A 7,849-nucleotide genomic window follows, 5' to 3' on the forward strand; every position below is an offset into this window, starting at 1 on the left:
AATAAACACAATATTTCTGCCTTTATTTTTGTCGAAATTGTTGGAAAGCTACAATATGGCATCATGCCATGTCGTGGTTTATAAAAATCTAGTTTAAAATTCTGTATATACAGTCATGCTGCAAATCTTTTAGTTTAGCATTATTTTTGCATCTACAGGTAAGCACATGTTAAACTGAAAACTGAGATGAAAGCGAGCTGAGATTTTATTTTAGTGCCCCTGCAACTTTGGTAATGCAATAAAACTGTCAAAACTGAAAAACAAACCCAACAATATCCAGATATCCAATGACAGATAGTTAAATCAAGTGTTTAGCCCAGATATCAATACAAGTAAACATCTTTTAAATCACATTTCCATGATATTTCTGTTGAAAATATTGATGTGGCAAGCATGAAAGGTATAGTGCTCCTCCTTAAAATCACAATTTAATCCCTGGTGTGACATAATGAGCTCTCACTAACTGACAGACCTTTGTGCAGTCTATTATCAAAAAAAAAAAAATACACAGACATGTTGAAAGCTTTATAAAGTGAATAGGACATGAGGACAGGTGACATGCATGTGGAAGCATGCACTGAGTTGGACTTGCTTAAACTTCAAGGTGTGCTTTGAAACAGATTGTGGTTTGAAATTCTTAGGACAAAAATAAGGAAAAGAGTGAGAAAAAGAGTTGCTAAAGAGTTCCTATGATCTTCAGAGGCTTGAGTCCTCATTTGGTTAGTTTTATTTTATTACTCAGTAGCTACAACGATTATTCTACATAGAACTTCACTGAACCTTAAGCGTGCCTGCATTGAATCTTAAACGGTAATCTTGTTTTAAACTTCCAAATAACTTTGACACCAAGATTATGATTGGCATGTGTACTGGAGCATGCACTGACTTGCGGAAACAATAAAATATGCTTCATGTGAGCTGCTGTTGTCCCATATGAAAATCTGTGTCTGAGCAAGTCCTCCTTGTCATGTTTGTTGACATTGCTTTATTCACTGTGGGAACGGAAACCTGCTTGACCTGAATTTTCTGACTAGAGGTGCTTGTACATTAATAAGTAACGGCCAGGAACATACGGTATACCACAGTAACGTTTAGCTGGAAGAAAACCAGGGTCTGAGAAATGTAGAGAACATTGTAAAGTCACCACCTAATTAGTCTTTTATTCTATAAATGACAATACTATGTGTACAATACTATATACACAATACAATACATTAACAGCGGAGGATTTTATGCAGTTTATGAGCACCTGCCTAATATTGTGTTGGTCCCCCTTTTGCTGCCAAAACAGCCCTGACCCATCATACACTGTGTGTTCTGACACCTTTCTATCAGAACCAGCATTAACTTTTTCAGCAATTTGAGCAACAGTAGCTCGTCTGTTGGATCGGACCACACAGGCCATCCTTCACTCCTCACGTGCATCAATGAGTCTTGGCCGCCCGTGGCCCTGTCGCCGGTTCACTGCTGTTCCTTCCTTGGACCACTTTTGATAGATACTGACCACTGCAGACCGGGAACACCCCACAAGAGCTGCAGTTTTGGAGATGCTCTGATCCAGTCGTCTAGCCATCACAATTTGGACCTTGTCAAACTCGCTCAAATCCTTACGCTTGCCCATTTTTCCTGCTTCTAACACATCAACTTTGAGGACAAAATGTTCACTTGCTGCCTAATATATCCCACCCACTAACAGGTGTCATGATGAAGAGATAATCAGTGTTATCCTGTCAGTAGTCATAATGTTATGCCTGATCGGTGTATATCAGTAATATCATTAGGATATTATTTGAGAAGAAATAAGTCTGTCAGTACTGTCTATTAATTGTTTTACTGAACAATTCTTTTTAACAGTAAGAGCCTGGTGAGTTTGTTGCAGACACTCTTTTAGGTATCTGTGATAGAAAAGGTTGGTGTGATGTTATTTTTTCCCCCTATAAAAGCATGCCCCAATTTTTTTTTTTCTAATAGCGCATAAATTTACCAATGATTATATTTTTATTCATGAACAAATGTATAAATACCACGTATAAAACATGTATAAAACCACCTTCTTAATATTCTGTAGTTTCCACTTGTGCCACCAAAATAGCTCTTATCCGTCGATGTATGGAAACAAAGCATGGACCTCTGAAGGTGTGCTGTGGTATCTGGCACCAAAATGAGGAAAATTTCTTCTTCACCCTACATTGGCACAGGCTAGCTTGCTAAATCTGACTACAAAATACAACAATAAAATTCCGAATCAAATCTTAAAAGAATAAACAGCCAAACTCACAAAGACTGGATTAAAATGAGATTGGTTTATTGGCGGTCAAGCAAGACAGCAGACAAACCAGTTGGTATCAGCGGTTCAGGTGGCATAATCACCCAACTTGCACCAAAGTCCAAATAGACTTCAGTGTCCTTATATACTTTTCATACTTATATACTTTTTTCCAACCTTTGTTAGGTCATTTTTTCCAGCCTGTCTCAACATCCAATCACATTTCAGGGCACTTAGAGCTTGTTGCACACATATTCACCTAATTTACTATTCTTGCCTTTGCAAGCTTCTGGATATCTCCAAAAAGGGTCACTTTACCTCTCCTCACTTTTGCAGTAGATCATAGAGTTTCTCCACTTTGCAAAACACATAGGTTGTCTATACCTTTTACTTCATTTCACTCTGATGCTTTATTTCACTCTGAATCATCTTAAGAAGCTCCATGAGTAGACCTGCTCTAGGTTTCTTGTTTAAACTCTATCTTCTGCTATTCTCTAGTGATAATGGTGTTCATGAGTTTACTCGATATTGTGTGCTTATCATTACAATATATATATATATATATATCTACCACAGTACACTGTGAGGCCTTACTTGTATACTTGTAAAAGATTGATAGTTTCTTACATGCATCTTACCATGATAAATGTTTATTCTGATTTCTATTACTTTGTCTCATGCGTGTCCTCTCTATTCCTTTTAGCCAAAAAATGACCCCATTGCTTCCTTACTGGTTTCAGGCATTTTTTCATTGCCTGTGCACTGACTTAAATGAACTTCCTTTTGTAACTGAGCTACAAAGTGTCCTTGTAACCCTCACCAAAGTCCCTTGAGGTGATTTTTTTCCTTGATCCCATTTCTTTCTATCTGATTTCAGGAACTTGAAGCGGCATTTTGTGTTTCTATTAAAAATGCGAAGTTAGTCTCTGAATCTGAGACTGGCTTTATGCTTAACATTAAGCCATTATGCTTAGCAGCTTCACCTATTGCTGTATTACCTTTAGTAACAAATGGGTCATCTGAAATGTGTGTAGCACACTTAACAATTGACAATTTAAATGGTAGTGCTGTAGCATGCAATATAGCTCAGGAATGGCTTAACCATGAGTTAAGGCGAGCCATCTCCTCACTGTAACCCACACTACCCCCAAATTGAACTAATTGCGCTAATCAGGTGTGTCATATAAAGCGTAAACGAAATTAGTGTCGATTGTGCAAGATTTTTTGCTATGTTTTTTGCTATGTTGCTATCATGAGTTCTGATAGTTGCACACATTTTCCTTGCCTTGCAAGTTTTCTGTTCTTGCCTTTGCATGCCTCCAGCCATCTCCAAAAAGGGGATTTCTATTACATGTGTGTCCTCTCTATACCTTTTGGCCTAAAAATGATCCCATTTTTTCTTTACTGGTTTTAAGTGTTTTCCATTGCCTGTGCACTGACTTCTATGAACTTCTATGGAGTAGATCTGCTTTGATTTGTGCAGTCAGACTGAGAGGCTTATAGCCTTTGTTCAGTGATTTTCTACTTCTTTAGTTTATATCAATGTTTGTTTCTAATGCTTTAGTTTATATAGATTTTTGTTATTTACAATTCCTACAAAATCTTTGACAGCAGATCCCATAAGTCCTCTAAGTCTCCAAATATTAGACCACCTTAAACACTGTCATGTTCCAAAAGCCATTCATGAAAAGTTTTTGCATTCCATTATCCTGCTGAACATACTGGTGTACTTACTGGTGCAGTCTGAATAATGGTGGACATACTGGTGTAGTCATAGCATTTGAACATTAAAGGTCTTGCTCATATAGTTTGCATTGATTCAACCACCTCTGCCATTTTATTAACTCACACTAATCGGAAAATCCTATTAGTGGATTTATTATTACGTTTTTTAGCATATGAAGTTAAGTGAGTTGGCCTTGTGTTTGTTTAAGTTAGAGTATGCAAGATATTGTCACAAACCATTCTCAATCCCTCAAAAAAGGTTAGTTATCCCACTACGCATTGCGTTTTCTGGTATTTTATCGTATAGTCCACTGCCAAAAATAATTTACATTTGCCCGGAAGCTGAGTGTGGAAATGATGGACCTTTATTCAATATTAGAAAAAGAAGAAGCCTTTATTGTTTTCACATTTACCTTACAGCAGTAAAAATATTCCTTCGCATTTCCAAGTTTGGAGGTCAGGGCTTAAGGTCAGCCTTGATACTGCATAGGATGGTTGAGGGCCTTGCTCAGGGCCCAAGCCTTGGCAGCTTGGCAGTGCTGGGGGATGAACCCTGACTAACAACCCAGAGCCTTAACCACTTGACACTTACCACTGTCCCTTTAAACCAATAGTGGATTTTGAGGTGGTTGGTGAACATACAGAAATACACAGATCAGAAGTAAACTAATTGGTCTTTTGACGCTCACCCAATGTTTTGTTTTTATGCTTCATTAAAACATGAAGACAAGCAGGAAACATAAAAACAAGAAGTGGAATAAGCATTGTTTCTTTTTACAGGCAAATGACGTTCACTACGAAATACACTTCTCACCATAGCCATCTAATAATAACACATATAACTATAGTGACAATCTCAGGAAAACATTTAAATAACATATTTGTATAAATAATGATGTAATAAAATTAATACAGATGGTAGTATCAACATTGCCAAGATGCAGAATAAGTTAGGTGTAAAATGCAGTATAAGTTTCGGCTTATAAGTAAGAACTAACACACAATGAGGTGAAAATATAGGAAACAGGAGTTCAAAGCAGAGTTACCATTTCTCTTTTCCACTTCTCTTGCTGTTTTTTCTTCTTTTAAACCACATCATCTGCAAAGCCATCAAAGATTACCATTTTTAATTGATTAAAAATGAGGCAGCCTTTATTTGTTAATTACCTTTAATGTAGTAGAACATCCATGAATCAACTTAAATTATAGCAGCTATAAACAGTCTTACTTTCACCTTTTTTCTCTCTCTTTATGTTAATAAGGACAATTGCTCATTCACTATGCTCGTCTAATGCTCTATTTATTAACTTTGCATTGTGAGAATTTAGTTCCCTAACATGTAACATGTATAAAAATCAGAAGTGAATATATATAGAGACTGGTAGAGGAAGATAGAGGGAAACGGAGAAAGAGATGGCTATAGTATCAATTATTCAAATATAAGGTCACGGTTTTTTAGGTTTGGTGAAATAAAGGACACAAATATGTTTGAACAATTAAATTTAATTGTGACCTTATATTTAAATAATTGATGTGTCTAACAGATTATTCTTGAAGTCTTGTTTTTATCTATTCTAACTTTTTACTCTTTAGCTTTAGCTCATGCTCTACTTTTCTGTGCCTGTATATTGCTTATTTACACATGGTGCTATGGTCCTCTGCTGCTATGGTTAGCGCTCTTCGCACCTACTGCTGTGGTTACCGCTCTTCTTAGTTACATCTGGTTGTCTAGTCCACATTCTCAGTCAGACTGGTTTCTGCAGCCAGCTTTTTGTAAAAATAGATGTAGTATTAGATGTGGTAGACCTGGGTTTTCTCACTGTGCAAAGGAATGGGTGTTCTCTCTGTGCAATGTAATGTACTGAGTCCTTATTATTTGGTACCCCTCTCTTTATGTTAGTAAGAAAAAATGCAGCTTGTACCATATAAAGTGAAATAAAACATCTCTTCGCATGAATCTTCACCAATATCAACACTCAGACTTTTACGCTTGTAGGTAAACATGGGATCTCGCTTGCAGCCAAACTACTGTTCAAGTTGCTGTTATTCAAATGAATCCACACCTTCTGATTTGAATTGATCAGGATTTATGTGGTGTAATCGGGTTTAGTTGCGAGAGAGCAACTACTGCTTTCAGGAAGCACACAAACAAATCCAGAGGTCAGGATCAAACCTAAAATCATAAATCTGTAAGATCAATCAATGAATTGGTTTATTATTGAATTTGGAATACATAAGTACTCCTCATTTCTTACAGGATGTCTGCCAATACATTTCAAACGGCTCAGGATTTACCAGTCCCTCCAGGATTTTGTAAATTTGTGAAACAAAAACTAACACAAATTCAAGTAACCTCCAAGATTTTCAGAGCAGCTTGCGCTTTGTCAAAGTTTCAGGCTGTGACATGTCATCTGAGATCGCAATCAGCCAAAATTCTCTTTGTTTAGTGTGTGTTGAACATGAAGTACAGCTATCATAGAAAGTATTTATAAGTTTCATGACCAGTAGGAATGTAAAAGAAGATTTTTTTTCTTTAAAAGTAGAAAATCACAAAATATGAACATTTTGGAAAAAGGCTACAGCAAAATCAATTATTTCTGGCCAGAAAAATCTGGACAATTGCTGCTTTACTTTCTTACAAGTACATTAAAGCATTCCATGTAAATTCTGCCCCTTTATTTGATCTTATCATCAGTGAACAAATCAGTGGGCATGTAAAATGCAGTACAAGTTATGAGAACTGTTTAGAAGAAGTATTATCATTCAGAGGAAGTAAGGTGCAGTATTCGGCAGAAATAAAGCACTCATAACATGCTCTCAAGCTCTTCCTTTATCATTTACCATACCATTTTGTGTGTTTTGGTCCCAGGCAAATAGGACTAGGAACACTAATGACTCAAGGCATCAAACAAAGAATTCTGTCACACTCTATAATTACTCACACTGCCCTACCTACAAACCCCCTCAGGCAGAAAAACCCAGTGACATCACAAACACACAAACATGTGGGTGAAACTCTATGATGCCTGAGTTTCAGTGATGTAAAAAAAAAAAGTGACAGTACACACTCTTAATCATCAGCACGCAAGAAATAACATTATTTTCACTCTTTTTCTCATAGATGCACCTTTCTGAGCTCTCGTTCTGTGTTTATCTGGTGTGTGCGTGTTGTCTCAGGCTCTCCCTAAGGTGTGTTTTCATAGTGGGACTTGTCACAGCATGTGTAATTTGTCCCTGATCTTTGAGTCTTTATCTAATAAACCAGTTCTGTCTCACCTGTTTCTACACACTCAAGATGGGAACCTTTAAATAATAATAATAATCATAATAATAATAATAATAATATGATGATGATGTTGACATATATGAATGCAATTAATGCAATTATAAATAAAGGTTTTTTAAAATGCTTTTTTAAATCATTTTTTAGGAAACTAAGCCCTAAATCTTTGACACTTAATATGTTCATGGCAGATTTTTCTTTCTTTCTTTCTTTCTTTCTTTCTTTCTTTCTTTCTTTCTTTCTTTCTTTCTTTCTTTCTTTTACAAAAGAAATACCTTTTGTAAAACATCTTTTATAATGTGTGGCAAATAAATAATATCCTCATATTTATTATATTAACACTCATTTTTACATTTTTAAATATGTTTAAATTGTTGATTCATTTTTCATTTCATTTTTGTCCCCTAACTTTTGTAAGATGTGCTAAATGTATGCATTTTCATGAAAGTGGAACATCCTGAAAAGTGAGTGAAAAGTTACTGATTTACTGACGTCAGTGTTCCAATTTCCATTTTTTTTCCAGGGAATCTATTTAATTTATTCATTCTCTCTCTCTCTCTCTCTCTCTCTCTCTC

The sequence above is a fragment of the Hemibagrus wyckioides genome, linkage group LG20 (assembly GCF_019097595.1).
Source record: "Hemibagrus wyckioides isolate EC202008001 linkage group LG20, SWU_Hwy_1.0, whole genome shotgun sequence".
Classification (NCBI taxonomy): Eukaryota; Metazoa; Chordata; class Actinopteri; order Siluriformes; family Bagridae; genus Hemibagrus; species Hemibagrus wyckioides.